The sequence below is a fragment of the Eptatretus burgeri genome, unplaced genomic scaffold (genome assembly GCF_056783735.1).
Source record: "Eptatretus burgeri isolate ZD-2024b unplaced genomic scaffold, Ebu_testis_v1 Ebu_testis_scaffold_894, whole genome shotgun sequence".
Lineage (NCBI taxonomy): Eukaryota > Metazoa > Chordata > Myxini > Myxiniformes > Myxinidae > Eptatretus > Eptatretus burgeri.
In genome coordinates this window covers 7,803-24,817 of record NW_028222843.1, presented here as the reverse complement: position 1 = coordinate 24,817, position 17,015 = coordinate 7,803, and the positions used below count along the sequence as shown (strand labels likewise).

General features: G+C 40.8%; 1 pseudogene across 1 annotated transcript; it reads left to right on the top strand.

The window, feature by feature from the left end:
* Nucleotides 1–807: 807 nt before the first annotated feature.
* Nucleotides 808–16,098, top strand: LOC147007023 (carnitine O-palmitoyltransferase 2, mitochondrial-like; annotated as a pseudogene). The gene is made up of 5 exons (XR_015054466.1): nucleotides 808–973; nucleotides 2,073–2,334; nucleotides 3,028–3,235; nucleotides 3,934–4,318; nucleotides 14,615–16,098. The product of XR_015054466.1 is annotated as a carnitine O-palmitoyltransferase 2, mitochondrial-like (transcript).
* Nucleotides 16,099–17,015: the final 917 nt, after the last annotated feature.

The window sequence follows — 17,015 nt, the reverse complement described above, 5'->3', positions numbered from 1 at the left end:
TGGTGTGTGTGTGTGTGTGTGTGTGTGTGTGTGTGTGTGTGTGTTTGTGTGTGTGTGTGTGTGTGTGTGTGTGTGTGTGTGTGTGTTTGTTTGTTTGTTTTTTCCCTTCCTTTTCTCCCTGCTCTCCTTCCCTTCCCCTTCTCTCCTTCCCCTTCTCTTCCCTTTCTCTCCTTCCCTTCCCCTTGTCTTTCACTCTTTGTCTTTCTCTCCTCTTTGTCCCCTTCTCTCTTTTCTTCTTTCCTTCTTTCTCTCCTTCCTTCTCTTTTACCTTCTTTCTTTCTCTCCTTCCTTCTTTTACCTTCTTTCTTTCTCTCCTTCCTTCTCTTTTACCTTCTTTCTTTCTCGCCTTCCTTCTCTTTTACCTTCTTTCTTTCTCTCCTTCCTTCTCTTTTACCTTCTGTTTTTTTTTCTTCTCTTCTTCCTTCTCTTTTGCCCTCTTTCTTTCTTTCTCTCTCCTCTCTTTCCTCCAACTTTATCTCCTTATCTTTCTCTCCTTCTCTCTTTTCTTCTTTATTTTTCTTTCCTTCTCTCCTTCCCCTTCTCTTTCTCTCCTCTCTGTCTCTCCTCTGTGTCTCTATCTCGCTTTCCTCTTTCTTACTCTGTCTCTTGTTTTTATTTTTATTTTCTGCCTTTAAAGTTGTTATCCTGACTGCTGCAGTTAATGTGATTTTTAGAATATCTGCATCATTTTGTACAAAAAAGGCTGCGAGAAGTACTTTTTTTTAAGTGAGTTTTTCTTTTTTCTTTATCTGGACAGAAATTGTTGGACTTTTATTCCTGCACTCCAATTTTTAATGTAGTTATTAATATGCTGCCCGCTGTGTGGACATTTCAATATTCCAAAATAACTCTGCATTTGTTCAAAGGCGAACAGAGGATTTTACACGTGCATTTGAGGTTGAAGAGGGACGGAGACTTCATAAAGCTCTACTGGCCAAGGATAAGAAGAATAAGCACACAAGTTACATATCTGGCAAGTTTTTCCTGTCTCATATAAAGTAACTGTAAAAAATATTGGGGCATCTGTTAATAAACCATAATTTGCTACTTTGTGGAATGACTTGAGGCAAAATTTAGAAGGAATCTCAGTGCATCGAATAATTGTGGGGAATCATCTTCCTTTTGAAGGAACTTTTGAATATGCAGAGGTCAATGTTGATGGTAGGAGCTAAACTACAAAAGGAAGCAGGTTGAAAGAGTGACGCATGGGGAGCAGGCAGGCAGAAATACTGCAAAACACATTCCAATATGAGATTGGGAGTGGAACGTCGGAAACAGTTTATAGGAGGTCATTCAGAATAGAAAAGATTATGAGCAGATCTCGGGGAAACATTGAGGTGGAAGTGGGCAGCATTCTTGAAAGACTGCATGGAACAGTATGTGACAACAGACACAGAGTCTGTTCCACAGATGAGATGAAAGTGACTACGGGGTTGCTGAACCTGGACCGAAGGAGCATATTATAAAAGATAACATTCATATTAAAAAAACTGGTTCATAAATAGTCTACCAGTCAGATTTGAAAAAGCAGCATAATCAGAGTTAGGGTAACCCATCAGCAAGGAAAATGTAATTGTTTCCATGTGTTGGCACATATATCTGGGTCATCTCCAGACTGGATTTAGATGCTGGTAGTGGTCATGTTTTTCTTTGGTTGGCGGCAACCTTCCATCTACCTGAGATTATAGATATGTAGCATCAACTTTGGTGAGGTCAGAATATCTATTGAGCTTTTTTTTTTTTTTTTTTTTTTTTTTTTTTTTTTTTTGTTGTTTTTCACTTCCATTGATGTTTTTCACTTCCATTGATGGCTCAACAGGTCGATTCTTGGGAAGACAGTATGCCACAAGTGTCACATCTGAGATTGTGTGTTCGTGCATGCGTCTCTGTGCGTCTTTGTCTGTCTGTCTGCCTAAAATATAGCAGTAATGAAATGTTTCCCATTGATGGGTTAAACTATGATGTTAAAATTGTCTGGGCTGGTACACCAAGTTAAGTTGCTTTGATACTGGTCATGTAATGACTTTGACACTGGTTTCCCTCTACCCCACACCTCTTTCATGCCTATCCAGAGCCATGGTTCAACATGTACCTGTCAGGGCGAGAACCTGTGCTGCTCAACCACAACCCCTTCATGCTCTTTGCAAAGGAGGAGCGTCTCACATACAGCACACAGGCAGTGCGTGCAACAAATCTTGCTATATCAGCTGCACGCTTCATGCGCACTCTGCGAGATGGCTTTCTTGAACCTGATGTTTTTCACTTGAACCCGGCACACACTGACACCCCTGTGTTTCGACGCTGGGTCTGTCTACTGCCACCTGCCTTTTCTTGGCAAGTTCTACATTCGATATTTTGATCATTTTTTCTCATGTAATGCATGGAGGGAGATATCTGACCAGTTCTTTTGTTCTGCACCTGCTTGGCCATCTCTAAAATACATTTTTTTCTGTCCTAAACACTTATAAGATTCCTAACTGTTCTTGTTTATCGTCAGTCCTTTCAAAATTCTAATTTGGTCTTGACAGGATCGCTCATTTGGTGCGGTGATCATTTTGGGCTGTACTTTTATTGGTTTGGTTCCTTCGTAACAAGAGTTAAGTTAATTTTGTCAAGTTGTGTTTAGTATGAGTCAATAAATTTGTGTATTACTAAACTTGCATTTCATCCAAGTGTATAATTGTACATAATATGCACGGTGATGAAGTAGATATGAGGCCTTTTCATCTGAAAAGATGGGTCTTCCTCCTTATAGTGATGGAATGTAACAAATTGAGTTTCACTTCCTGAACCGACTCAGCATTGTTTGCATTACTCGAAGAGAATTTCTTGTTTGGATGAAATTATCATCACAATGTGTTGGGTACATCTGTATCATGTGTTCTTGTGTCTCCATTTGTCTTTATTTGTTTGTTCTCTTTCCCTTCATGATCCCCATCTTTGTGTGAAGCATAATGTCTGCCAGTTAAGTTCTTTGTTTTTTTTTAATACTTCTCCTCCTCCCCTTTCTGTTTTTATTTTTATAAGGTATGGTGTATATTTGCGCAATGCTTATCCACTAGACATGTCCCAGTATGTCAACTTGTTCTGCTCGACAAGGATACCTTGTGCATGGCGAGACCAGCTGAAAATGCAACCTGACGCAAAACATCTGCTCGTGATGCGGCGTGGACATTTGTACACATTTGACCTCCTGGACGAACAAGGAGATATACTCTCACCTTTACAAATCCTGGTACAAAGTATATTCAGATACTTACTCATTTCATTGGGTCTGACACCATTTATTCGTGGCTTTGTGTGTGCTCAGGTTTCATATTCAATGGCAGCTGGAAAAACAACAAAATATGTCCATAATTGTTGCAGTGTTGCTGTTATGTGATTGTGAGTGAGTGGAATGTCATTACAATGAACAGATTTGTTCTCTGGAGTAGTTATGTTGAAATTTTTTTTCACTGATTGTGCATATGCGCACACATTTTAAACCCCTCCATTGGCATGTGGCTGGAAATGGGTTGGGAAGTGGGAAGAGATAGGTTTTAAAAAATTATTATTACCTTTACTCAGTCTTTGCTACCCCCGTTAATCCACCCCAAACCCACCTCCTTCAAATTCCCTACTTTCATTCCTGAAAGTCCCTGTGATGTCCATCTTGCATTCCCCATGTTCCCTGCCCCATCCCTCTCCCTTCCACAGATCTAATGTCTCTCTCTGTTCCTCACTGCTTTATCCTTCCCACGCCCCTCTTGTCTCATGTCCCCCTTGCTGTGCGTTGTGTATTCGCTCTCATACAAGCCTTGACAAGGTATACAAAAACAAATTTCGTCAAACTTCAAGTAATAGTAGATATTTATTTTGAAAACAGCTGAAAATTTTTTTTGTCAGTTTAGTTGTTATTACCACATGTCCAACATTGTGAATGACTTCTTTCAGGCAAGATTCAAGTACATTATTTCTGACCTATCTCCCTGGCCTCGCCACCCTTTGGGATTCCTGACAACTGAGCATCGTGACACCTGGGCTGCCTTGCGCCAGCGTCTCCTTAAAACTGGAAACTCTGAAGCCCTGAAGCTGCTCGACTCAGCTGAACTATGTTTCTGCCTTGACGAGGAAAACAGCACAAACGAACAGACCAAGGAAGAGATTACAGCTTCTGCCTCTTCTTTCTCATTTTATGCTTCATGGCCGTGGTGGTGATCGCTGGTTTGACAAGTCCCTCAGTGAAATTGTGGCTAATGATGGTAATGCTGCTGTGAACTTCGAGCACTCATGGGGTGACGGCGTCGCTGTGTTGCGCTTCATGAATGAAGTCTTTAAGGTAAGTTGAACCTCATTTGTGTCTCAGAATATCAATTATTTTTATGGTTGGCTGGATATCGTAGAGATGTGTACACTTGATTTTGAGCTCTCTTTCACCTGGGTTCAAATCTTCATCGAGCAAAAATAACACTTGACCTTGGTATTTCTATTATTTTTCATTTTTTAGTACAAGTGTTATAACATTTATGATTTGAGTTTCCTGGTTGTCTTGTACACCTTTCCAGGTCACAATGTAGCAATTAAAATGGGTTACAACATCTTTTCATCTCAGATCTTTATATTTGCAAGAATTTATTGAGTAAAGGATGATTTTGTGGGATGTGCTGAGATGATTTTTTCCATCATGTTAAACAAAGGATATTTGGTTAATTGTTTGATCTGGTCTTGTGAGAATGTCTTTAGCCTCCATCGTCACCTTTTATCTAAATTTGGTTGGTTTTCCTGTCAACAAGTTCCTATTGCACTGCATCTGATATAATAATAATTAATTAATTATTGTAGTGAGGTAAATTATTTAATTGATATTATTGGTTCAACATGTGTATATATATATATATATATATATATATATATATATATATATATATATATATATATATATATATATATGTATATATGTATATATATACAAGATTGGGGCGGTTTGGATTGCACATTTTTAAAGAAGAAGAAGGCGCTTCCAACCAAAAGTAAAAACTCTATTGACTCCACTAATTTGAACAGAAAAGCAAAAAAGCCCTGAGACCGGGTCTGCTCTCTTTTTTTTTTTGTTTAAACATATATGTATGTATGTATTGTTACGGCTGTGGAAATTCGCAGATCACCATATGGGTTCTTTGTTATGCCGATAAGTCCGTGTTCAGTTAGATTTCCCCACCGTTGTTTAATGGGATTTATTCGTGTCACAGGGCTGTGATCCTATGAGATAGTGTTTTTCTTTTCCTATCGTTATTTTGGATCAACCACATTTCAACCGCCTCAAACCACCACAACCACCATCACAACAACCACATTTCAACCACCTAACCACCTTCCCCGCTGCGCCAACTGCCGATCCCCTTCTCCACAAACCAAACCACAACTCTCTATCGATGGCGCGTGGATTTTCCCTCCTGCTTTTCTTGCGCTTTGGTATGGGGGAGGTGCGATTTGAGCCAGAGGTCAAAGGTGAAAAAGGTGGGGGCCTGATTTTGGGGGAATGAATCTCCCTGGACCTGTGCCAAGAAAGATTCTCTCGGCCCCCGTGAGGCACGGGGGGCGAGAGGGCATGCCCCTTTTCTGGAAGGTTGCTGCAGGTTCTGGAAGGAGGGCGGGGCGAGAGCGGAGGGGCGTGGCATGATCAATATAAGGGCATGCAGAACGCCAGGTCGAGCAGCTCGTGTGTTTTTGTCGTCGGCTTGGAGTTCGTGAGCTCGTGAACTCGTGGATGTTTTTCAGCAGCTCGTGTGTTTTTCTCGTCGGCTTGGAGATCGTGTGTTTTTTTCGTCGCTTGGAGTTCGTGAGTTCGTGAGCTCGTGGGTGTTTTTCAGAAGCTCGTGTGTTTTTCTCGTCAGCTTGGAGTTCGTGAGCTCGTGAGCTCGTGGGTGTTTTTCAGCAGCTCCTGTGTTTTTCTCGTCGGCTTGGAGCTCGTGTGTTTTTCTCGTCGGCTTGGAGCTCGTGTGTTTTTCTCGTCGGCTCGAGAGCTCGTAAGCTCGTGTGGTTTTCTTCGTGTGTGGTTTTTTTCGTGGTGGCTGCTCGACTTCTTCATGACTGCTCGACTTCTTCGTGGCACGCGGACAGGAGGCGCCGCTTTGCCAGCTCTGTCGCGCAAGCCTGCGCATCCGTGTGGAGAGCGCCGGAGAGAGCTCGCCCACCATCGCACCACGAGGGTGCAGGTAACCGGCAACGGTCTCGTGGGATTCGTTCGGTCTGCCAAGTCCCATGCCATGAAGGCCCACGGGCCCAGTCTAACCCCCCTGTCTATGGGGGTGGTCTTTTTCTTGGGGGTTTGCTTTTGAATGAATGTTGGTGGCACCGTGTCCATAAGTAAGTGATTGTTTGTTGTGGTTGAGGTGGCAATGGTGAATGTACAGCTATCTTGGGTAATGTTATCATGGTGAGGAGTGGCAATAAAAGTGTCGAGGTTGTGTGATCGTTGTCGCATTCGTGGGTAGAGCATGGTGATGGTTGAAATGGTATGCCAGTTGGATTGTGGTGTGCAATTCAAACTTGGATTTGGCATGCTTATATAAATTAGCTATGTGTGTGGCATGCTTGTTTGTTTGTTAAAGATCCCACGGTGTCCTTTGCAAAGAGTAGGCGACAATCGGCAGCATCAAAAATTCCTGCCCGAAACTCACATTCCCCCTGTCGCAAGGGAATGAAGTGCAAAAGAGTCAGACCCCAAGGGGGTCACTATTCCCCTTAGCTGTGCATGTGGATTAGTAGTAGTAGTAGTAGTAGTCGTAGTAGTTTATTTTGATCATCATCTTCAGCCAATTTGAATTGAGGTTTTGCCATATAGTTTAAAGAATCTACAAACCCAATACTGTAGTTCACTTAATATTCACAAAAATTATCTTTTATGGTTTTATTTTCAAACTATGTTCACGAGAATTATAATTCGTGGAAAATGTGTCTGTGTATCCTATAATTAGAGAAAATGTAAATGAAGACTGCACTACCACACCGCCATGTCCGCTGTTGATGCTCATCCGCTTAGATAAACAATCCATGTGCTTTGTGCGTAACAGCTCAGATTGTAATCATCGAGAAATCATCATTGGGACACAAACATAATGACTATAATGTCACATATCGTAATCACCATTGGGGCACCGACGAATCCATGCTATGTTATGTCGATGAGATCGGAATCACATTTGCCAAGAAAACCAGAAAAGCCTTGAAACTACCTCTAACGAAGAGCTCCCTTGCCATCTTTAAGGTGCACCAGGAAGAATATCTGATCGGCAAGCTGAGGAAAAATCACATTTTTGCCGTATTTAACGTGTTTTTGTTCCTGCCTGCTGCACCCACAGGCTCCAACTGATAGATCTGTCCTTGAACAAGGAAATCAATGACAAACTGAAGAGGTGCTTCCTTTCTTAGTATGCCAGTCAATTGAGGTCTTTGTTGGAAGACATGACTGGGGAGGGAAATCTATTTCCTCAGCCTGTGTCTTCGTGCTGTGGTGTCTTCTAAATTAAGAAGCGTGAACAGATTTGTCATGAGTATGATAATGTAATGTATGTTTCTCACGATTATTTATGTATTGGGGGGGGGGGAGTAGAATGGTGTGCTTTATATGCAGCATTTAATGCAAGCAGTCCCCAGTTTATGAACACAATGTGTTTTTGAAAATGTGTTCAGAAGCTGGATGTTCGTAAACCAGAACAATAAATCCACTACAAATACATGTAATAAGTGATTAATTGGTTTTCGAACACAAATTAAACCCGATTTCTTACATAAAAGCGTTATTAAATGTAGTTTAAAAAAACAATTAATAAAGTGATGCTAAAAATACATACTGTAATAAAATAAAAATATTTATAATAAAGTTAAAAGCGTGTATGTACAGGGTGTCCCAAAAGTCACGTGGGATTAAAAAATTAAATAACACATCTGGTTTTTAATAATCTATGATTATTTTAAGAGCAAAATAAAACCAACAAAATGGAGATAAATTTGCTTCATTTATGAAAAATGATGCAACTTAGATGTCCTCCATTTTTGGCTTCGCAGAGAGGGGCTCTTTCGACAGTATTTTCCATAACAGCGAACAATAACTCTGTCTGCAGCCGTCAAATTTCTGCACAGATGTTGTCTTTGAGCTGCTGAATTGTATGGGGCTTATTGATGCATACACGCTCCTTTAACTAACCCCAAAGAAAATAATTGGGAGGGATCAAATCAGGAGAACGTGATGGCCAAGAAATTTCTGAATTTTGCGAAATTATTCGGTGTTCAAAAATTTGGGTGAGAATAATTATTGATCGATAAAATTTAAAATTAAATTCTACGATTTTGGTTCTTTGTTCAGTTGTGAATTGTTCCATGGGTAATTTCCAAATGTTAATCTAAATTCTGAAAAGAAAAGAAAAACATTATTAAAAAACAGAAATGTTATTTAATTTCTAAATCCCTTGGTGACTTTTGCGACAACCTGTATAAATCTTTTTTGGGAAATCGACAGACACCAGTGGTAGTTGAGGGAGGTCAACGTGTACAAATACTGTACAGTACAGTACACTGCAGTACAGTATGGTGCTCCCAAAAAAGCTCGATGCATCATGGGATTGGAATGAATCCCTGCCTTCTCCTGTACAGCATTTGAGCTAAGAATGATGAGACCACACATTTTGATTTCCTGCATTTGAGCGTTTGATTTCCTGTACATTCTAAAACCCTATTTTATTTCCATAAAACGTTATTAAATATACTTTTGAAATAAAAAATGAATAAATTTGAGTCAATTAAACACATGTAACATAAGGGATGATGAGGAATAATGAGCTGGAGGGGTTTATGGTGGAGCAGGGTGAGCATTGATGTCGCTCTTGCCGGAAAGGAACCCTGTGGAGAGAATGCCGTAAAATGCTGGAAGAGTGTTTTTGCGAAGCCCATGCGAATCGTCTGAATTCTGGTATGAATGGGTAATGAACTCTCAAACTCTGATTTCCTGCATTTATGGTTCAGGATGTTAATAAAAGCCCTGTTCTTGAGGACAGATTGAACGGAAACATGATTATAAAGTATCATGTTGGCATGAATGGATGTTCAGAAATCGGGTATTTGAAAACCGGGAACTGCCTGCATATTATTTTGTTTTTAAAGTAAAAATTAGTCTTATTTTGCCATATGGGATTTAATATTGGATTTTGAATAAAGGAGTATAATACGAATTCCCTTACAAGTAAATTTAATGCAGGAGGAAGCAAAGCTGCTCTCTTTCCTTTTTAAATGATCGGTATCAAGCAAGGAAATGTCACATACCGTTTTTAAAGCCTTTGGTTTAATGAATGGGCTGGCGTTCAAACTGCTGAACTCCCAGACTTAGAGCAGATTCTGCCACTGGGTCTGGTTTAAAATAATTTGTCCCTGGTTTTTTGTTGCTCTATTTTGCACAGGATTTTATGCTTAAAATAAGCTTTTTGCAGTGTCAAAACTGGAAATAAGAGAAAAAAAAATTTGAACGAATTTTTGTTTTATTTCTTTGTAAATATTTAAGATGTCTCATCATGATTGAAGAATAACAACGTTGGCAAGTAGTTTTTTTCTTAATATCTCTCCCGTCGTTTGTTGTGTTGTGGAGTTTTGTTGGAAACCGACTCGGTGTAAATCCTACTACTCAATCTGTAAGAAACAATTAATTCACTGTCCACAATGAAAAGTACATTGCAGAGAACATTTATTTCTTTCATGGTACCACGGAGTCCAAACCACTGCGATGGTAAACATGCGCAATGACTTGCACTAAGCTAAGATTACATTTCCTGGCATTTATATGTGTTTGTGGGAGTAGAGGGGGCTGATAAGCTTTAGGCAAAAGAACTCCAACTGCAATACGTGTCCACGAGGTGAAAGAATCATGGTAAAAGTTGCAGTGTTATCAACCAGGTCACTTTGTTCCATAGCAAGACATTCCTTTTATCAACATTTAGGTCAAAAGACTCTTGGGTAAAGGGGAACATAACTCACAGCCAATTCGACTTATAGCAAAAAATTAAATTTATAAAGCACCAGCAACAATTATAATAGAGTACATTAATATAATTATTTTTCTTCCACAGTTATCTCCATTTGAGGGCTTCAGGAGGTGGGAGGGAGTTCTCCCAGAACTCTAAATCTCCATCTCCTATTTTTTTTTTTTGGTAAAGGATCGTGATTCATGAACCAAACTGTGAAGTTTCGTTCTCATAGCCTCGTTCCAAGGGCTCTTTCAAAATCTTCACTGAACCGCTGGCAGGCTTCTCTTGGAGCTTGTTTGTGGTGATGTTCCCTGGAATGATTTTTAAGTGCTCAGTCAGGGGTTTCTTCATCATTTCTGTGGCTCCAACTATCACTGGTACAATTGCAGTTTTCTTCAATTTCCACATCCTCTTGACCTCAATGTGGTCTTGTGTTATATGAATATGCCATTTAAAGTTATATGAAAGAATATACCTATCATTTAATTTTACATTTAAGAGTAGCCATTTTTCATCTATTTATTACGAAAACTCTCATCTTGTATGAATGTATGTATGTTCTCGAAATACAGCCAAAACGGTACACGATAGCACAAAATGTTTAGGGCCACTTCACTCACCATTCTTTTGTGGTTTGCAGTATCAAGTTTCATTCAAATCAGTGTCGTGGAAAATAACTCAATTTCCACAAGTTGGATCAGCTTGACGGAAACATTCGAATGGACTTCACTGAAACAAAAGCCCGAAGCAATTCTTCTTATACACAACTTGACATTCCAAAGAATGGGAGGGGAGGTGGTGGTGGTGTTGGTGGTCGTATGGCAGCTTAGCTGCCGGGGTAGCTATCATTTCTTGAAGCGTGACTGTGTCGCTGATGCAGTACCTCTGTACCAGTACACACACTGGAACTGGTACTCATTTCACCGACCTCGGAAGGATAACAGGCTGAGTCAACCCCCTGGTGTATTAATTCAGCGGCCGATTGGGCTTGAACTCAGGGCCCTAGGATCCCAAGCCGCCACCCTAACCACTGAGCCAACACCAGGCTGCCAAATGGGAGGGCAGACATTTGGCAACTCAACTACAGGGTTTGCTGATAAGCATAAGGCAAAAGAACTCAAACTGCAATATGTGTCCACTGGGTGAAAGAGAATGACATAATCTTGGCAAAAGTTGCAGTGTTATCAACCAGATCACCCTGTTTCATAGTGAGACATTCCTTTGATCAATATTAGGTCAAAAGACTCTTGGGTAAAGGGAAACATAACTGATAGCCAATTCGATGACAGCATAAAAATTAAATTTATAAAGCACCAGCAACAATTAGCAAATGAGAGTGCATGAATATAATTATTTTTCTTCCACATTCCCCCATTTTTTCCATATCAGGAAAATTTGAATAATTATATTACACATGATCACCATACCCCATTCCTAGAGGAGAAAAGATATCCGTTACACAAGTTCAATCAACAATGGCAGCGAGTGCTCATCAGAGAAGAATGCTAGATGACGACCATCTCAATAGTGTCCCAGCAGGGTTAGTGAGTGCGTTTCCATTTAATTAATGGCCTGTTCATCAGTAGATGTCACAAATCGAAAAGACATGCTACCTGAGGACAGAAGATAAGCAGGTCAGGGTGTAGATAGAGCAGCACCCAATGGGAAATACAGTCGAGGCACTCCTTGAGCTGCAGAGAAGGTAGATCTTGGCAGCTACAAGTTTGGGCTCAACACTGGGTTGAAGGAGATGAAAAGGACTCGAGAGGTGATCCAGAGATGCAGCCCCAGTAGAGTTTGGGGCCTTGTAGCAGCAGTTTGTGCAATCAGGTTTGATTCACCAACCGAGCTGTGCACGTTGGAGGCAGCCACGATGGCTGCACGAGCCCCACCCGCACCATTGAACACATGTTGCAGATGACTCGCCGTGTGCACCTTCAGCACCTTCGTTGTGCATTGTGCGACCATGGCAAGTTCACGATGTATCTGCAGAGTAGCAATTTGTGAGTGTGGTTGGGGACATTCCTCCAGGCAGGCACCATACAATGGCAACGTTAAGTCTTTGCCTTGCTGTGGTTTGACTTCTCTTCACTCCAACCTTCTCTTCAGTGGGCTTTTTCTTTTTTTCCTCTTTCTTTAACGTGCTCATCTTATCTCCCAGGAAGGGGGTAGTGTCATGATCACGTGTTGAATGCCCAATCACCCAAATCTGGGTTCTCCCCATCGTCCAATCTTTCGGTGGAAGTTCTTTCAAAGCTTCATCAGATGGAATCGTACACTGCATAGTTCAACTGCTCTCAACACTGAAACAAACAAAATCAAGGTTAAGCATCGATTAAACATGCCAATCAATAAACATCATGGGCTCATTTATTTCAATGAGACTGACAAAGGTTCTTGTAGAAGCATTTAACTTGCATTATATGTGACATCAAAATTCTATCCCTTTCCTTTCCTTGTTTTTCGCATCTAAATGACATGCTAAAATACACAGAAATCTCAGTTGTATATACACTCAAAAACATTCATCTCATTTGCTATTTCCATGCAGAAAGGGCAGCAGTATTTATCAGGGTTCCAATTTGCAATCAAGAATTCATTTCACCATCCTTCAAAAAAAAATCCCTTCGAGTCAAGAAAAATATTCCATCATCTGTACAATAATTATGAAAGTGAGCTCCTTCTTCTTCTTCAATGTACTTTAATTTGTCTGAGTGATAAGTACAACACTCAAACCCAACAAGAGTACAGGTTCCCCCTTTTTTACTTACGAAATCTAAAGATTTCGTAAGTATATTGATGACTTCCATCCTCTGTTTGTGTGTTTGTTTGTGTGTGTTTGTTTGTAGGCACGATAACTCGAGAACGGAAGAAGCTACCAATGTCAAATTACACCACGTGATTCAGGAGGGTGATGGCTAGCGCTGATTAGATTTTGGTCAAAATCGGTCAAAGGTCAAGGTCACAGTGAGGTCAAACATAATTCCGTAAATTCATGTGGAGAAATGGAGTATTTTTGCTTCGGTCGACGTTACGAGTTCGTTTTAACTTCGATTTTAATTTTGTCTTCGGTTTTTGCGATCGCTTAGGACGCTTAACACTCGGTTTTCGAAATTCTGGTAAAAATCGGATGTTTTGGAGACGTTTTAAGATTGTATAAAAAATATTTCACTCGCCACGTCACGGCTCGTCACGTGGTGGAGCGCGCTCAAGTAGACGCGTCGTTGAGTCACCGAAAGGTTTTGCGTGTGTGCGCTGACGGTGTTTTCGATAAAGATGGTGTTTAAAAGTCATTTTTTATCCCAATAAAGGTTATCATCGCATTCCTGACTCGCTAAGCCGTCGGATTATGTAAAGATTGTTGGTGGATGGCCGAATATTATGGTTTTGTGACTTTGATAAAATAATATTAAATAATTGCATGGAGAAATGGAGATTTTTGCTTCGGTCGACGTTACGATTTTTGATGGTTTGGTACAGAATCATCGTAGAAACTTCTGGTTTGCGTCGCTACCTTCTCGAGAGACAGCTTTTGTTAGACAAGGTCAGAGGTCAAGTTGACGATTTCATAAGTACCAGTCTATGACTGCTTGTTTTTTTTTTTGGAGCAAGTACCAAAATAAATCCAAAGCGATTCAATTTTGCACGGTTACAATTTTAACATTTGCAATCATTTTAACATTCCTATCTGTGAAACAATCCACAGTTTCATTCACAAGCAGTTCCAGAGCAACTGCCATTATTTATTTATTTTCCCAGCTAACTTGGCACTTCCGCCCTGATGAAAGATGGTCAAGTCAGTGTTAGAAATGCCTCAACTTACTTAAGTAAATGTGCAAGAAGTACCACTTAATCAAAAATCATGCACCTGCCCAATCAATCAGAAAACAAATAAAACAGGTTATATTTACATTGCCATGTGGCGTCATCGCACTGTTTTCAATAATATAATTATTATACTCTGACCGATTTAACATTCCTTTTACATGGTAATGCCTTCTGTACTCTGCATAATTTTTGTTTCTCGTTTTTGTTTTTTTTTCCCCCACAAAATATGGAAGCATTTACAGTACATGGTACAATTCCTAATTCCATTAATTGATTTCATAATTGCTGTTGGTCCAGCCACTCTTCCAGCCATTCTGCATTCTGGTTATGTAAATACCATGCTGCTTTCCCTCATATCTTGATTTTCCCTTGCAATTAACTTATGATTCCTAATATGTAATGTTAACCAATCTGTCGATCATTTTAATGACAGAGACCCTCTTTCAATATTTTGTAAGTACCTCAACTTAATATATTATCTCGATTCCATTCTCAGTAACTTTTTCCTACCCTCAATTAACAGATCAACAAGGTCCATAGCTACAGTGATTGACAATATATCAATCAATCAATACAAGTTATCAATAACCTTACTGTGATATTGTTACGAATCTGGAAATCATTCGCATTCACACAAACAGTTGACCCAAAGTTTAGTTATTTCGTTAAGTATATGTGGATAGTTAGAATTCCTCCCTTATGTCTCATGGGAATTTCGTGTGTGCGTTGCGAGTTTCTTTCGAGTTAGTTTTCTACAACAAAACCCTCACACCACTCCTCCTCCCACTCTGCAGACGAACAATCGCTTCACCCACCCAGCTATCACTTCACACCACAGCACCATAACCCACGTGTGCAAGGCTACGGACGTGGGTGGAGCCCCCTCGCCTCAGGTCCGACTCTGCCCCAGCCAGATGGAATGTTACCCTCGTCCAATCGGGGGTAAGATCACCTCAGGGCCGACCCCGCCCCAGCCAGATGGAATGTTCGCCCCATCCAATGAGGGGAGGACACTGATCGCCCAACACCCCCCGACCAACCCAGAGGCGAGTTACCTCAGAGCGGATCCCTCCAGCCACCCGGGTGGGGGTGGGGGAGGAATAAAAAGGACCATGAGCTGTATCTGTTGTTTAGTTGGTTGGTGGTGTGTCACGGGTCTGGTCTTCTTTTTTTGGGGTGCTTTGGTGGTCGGTGGTCGTAGTGGTACCCGTGTTGTCGATCGTCATTCGTGGCAGCCAGGATCGCTCGTTGGATTCTGGGTCGTGGGTTTGAGTCCCACCGTGGTGAGTTGTGTTGGAGCGCTCGAACTGGGGATCCCCGTTCCCGTCCATGAACCCTGACTCGCATATAAAACCGCACGAGGCTGCCAGGTACCCGGCCAGACTCTGGCCCTCAGCTCGTCTTCCATCCCGAGATGAAGGGCTGAATAAAGGCCCACGGTGTCCATTTCTGTGTGTGTGTGTGTGTGTGTGTGTGTGTGTGTGTGTGTGTGTGTGTGTGTGTGTGTGTGTCTGTGGGCCCAGTCTGAGAGTAGAACTGTTTAGGTGATTCCATTGTACATTTGCCTGCATCTTTATTCATGGTTGGGTCTGCTCTGTGTCTCCCTTCCCGATTATTGCAAATAAATCCCTGTTAAATGTACCAGCTTGTTGCCTGTCGTTTCTATCATTGACCCAGCACGGTGCGGGCTTGAGCAATAGGGAGGCTGTTTGTGCCGTAAGTTGTTCATTTGGTCTGGCAGGCTTTGGTAATCCCTGCTCGGTTATGCTGGATCCGAGTCAGTAACAGCGACTCGGTTCGGACAAAGTCGGCCGAGGGTGTGGCTTCCCCGGTCGTTAGTCGGTGTGGGTACTAAGGTAAATTGGAATTAGACAATTAACCCTACCCCATGCCTTCGAAATATTGGCATCCACGGTCCACTAAGGGACCCGTGACCTTCGGAGTTATCCGAAGGTTACAACCTTCAATTCCGGTGTTCGGTGGGAGACGGCCCAACTGCTCCATCTAGCGGTCGTCCTCACCACCGAATCCGGCACCACAACAATATAACCAATCATTCACATGTGTCCCAAGTTACTGGTTTAAAGATACGGACTCGAATTACTCTGCAAATTTATATCCATTCAAGGAGAAGTTAGGAAAAACAGATAGGGAGAATACTCTGTCACTTGAAGACGCCAATACATTTAAATTAGGATTACGAGACTTATATGATAAAAGGTTTCTCAATTTGAAATCTCAAAACAAAATTTGATATTAATTTTAACCAAAAGAACCATGATGGTTCAAATACCATTATGAATTGTCATGGAGGAAAAGACACAATGAACAAAACAATCATGTGCCTCCAGTGTTCTCAATGAGTTCCCTTTTATTTTTTTTTTATGAGCTGAGTTTGAAAGTAATTAACTTAGTTACTGCACACAACTTCCATTAGTTACTAACTGTTCCCCATGTTTATGCATGTGACAACAAACCCGGTGCATGCAAACATTATCACGAGTATCACTTGTTATAGTTACACTAATTAAACAACTGGCATGACTATCATTATAATCACAGGGTGAGTCTTTTGGAAGTCTTTCTCGGGCTCTCAGCTCTGTGAACATCCCCATAGTAAGAGTTCCACGCCGCTCGGACTTGACATTGAGTTGCCGAGCTGCAGACCACACTTTGGCTGCAGAGCATCCATTTGGAAACATTTGGGAACAAAACTTGCCAATATGGTTAAGAAATACAAAATTTTCCAAACAGTTTATTTATACCAAATGCTAATATTGTTTCATCAATCTGATGAGCATCCATTTCTTTCATAGTCAACTTGTAAAAGTCTTTTTCAAATTATGTTTTTGTTTCAGTTATTCTACCTGTGTTAAAGTCAATATACTTCTTTAACCATTGGCTTTGTATCAACTGTAGAACTCTATGAATCTTCTTTATTCTCAAACCAGCAGACAAACATTGTCTCAAGTTTCTCTGATGTAAAACATAATTCGCTTTATTATATAATGTAGTAAGTAATTTTTCTGTTGGTTTGCCTTTTGTAAGAAATGATTGTTGATAACTGCTAAGCCATTCCTTCTTTGGACTTTCTTTATCAGGCACATATGGAAGGTCTTTATGTTTCTCAATCATGATAATCATGATATTCCCCAAGGGTCTTTATATTAAACTCCTTTCAAACATTTTGTGCTT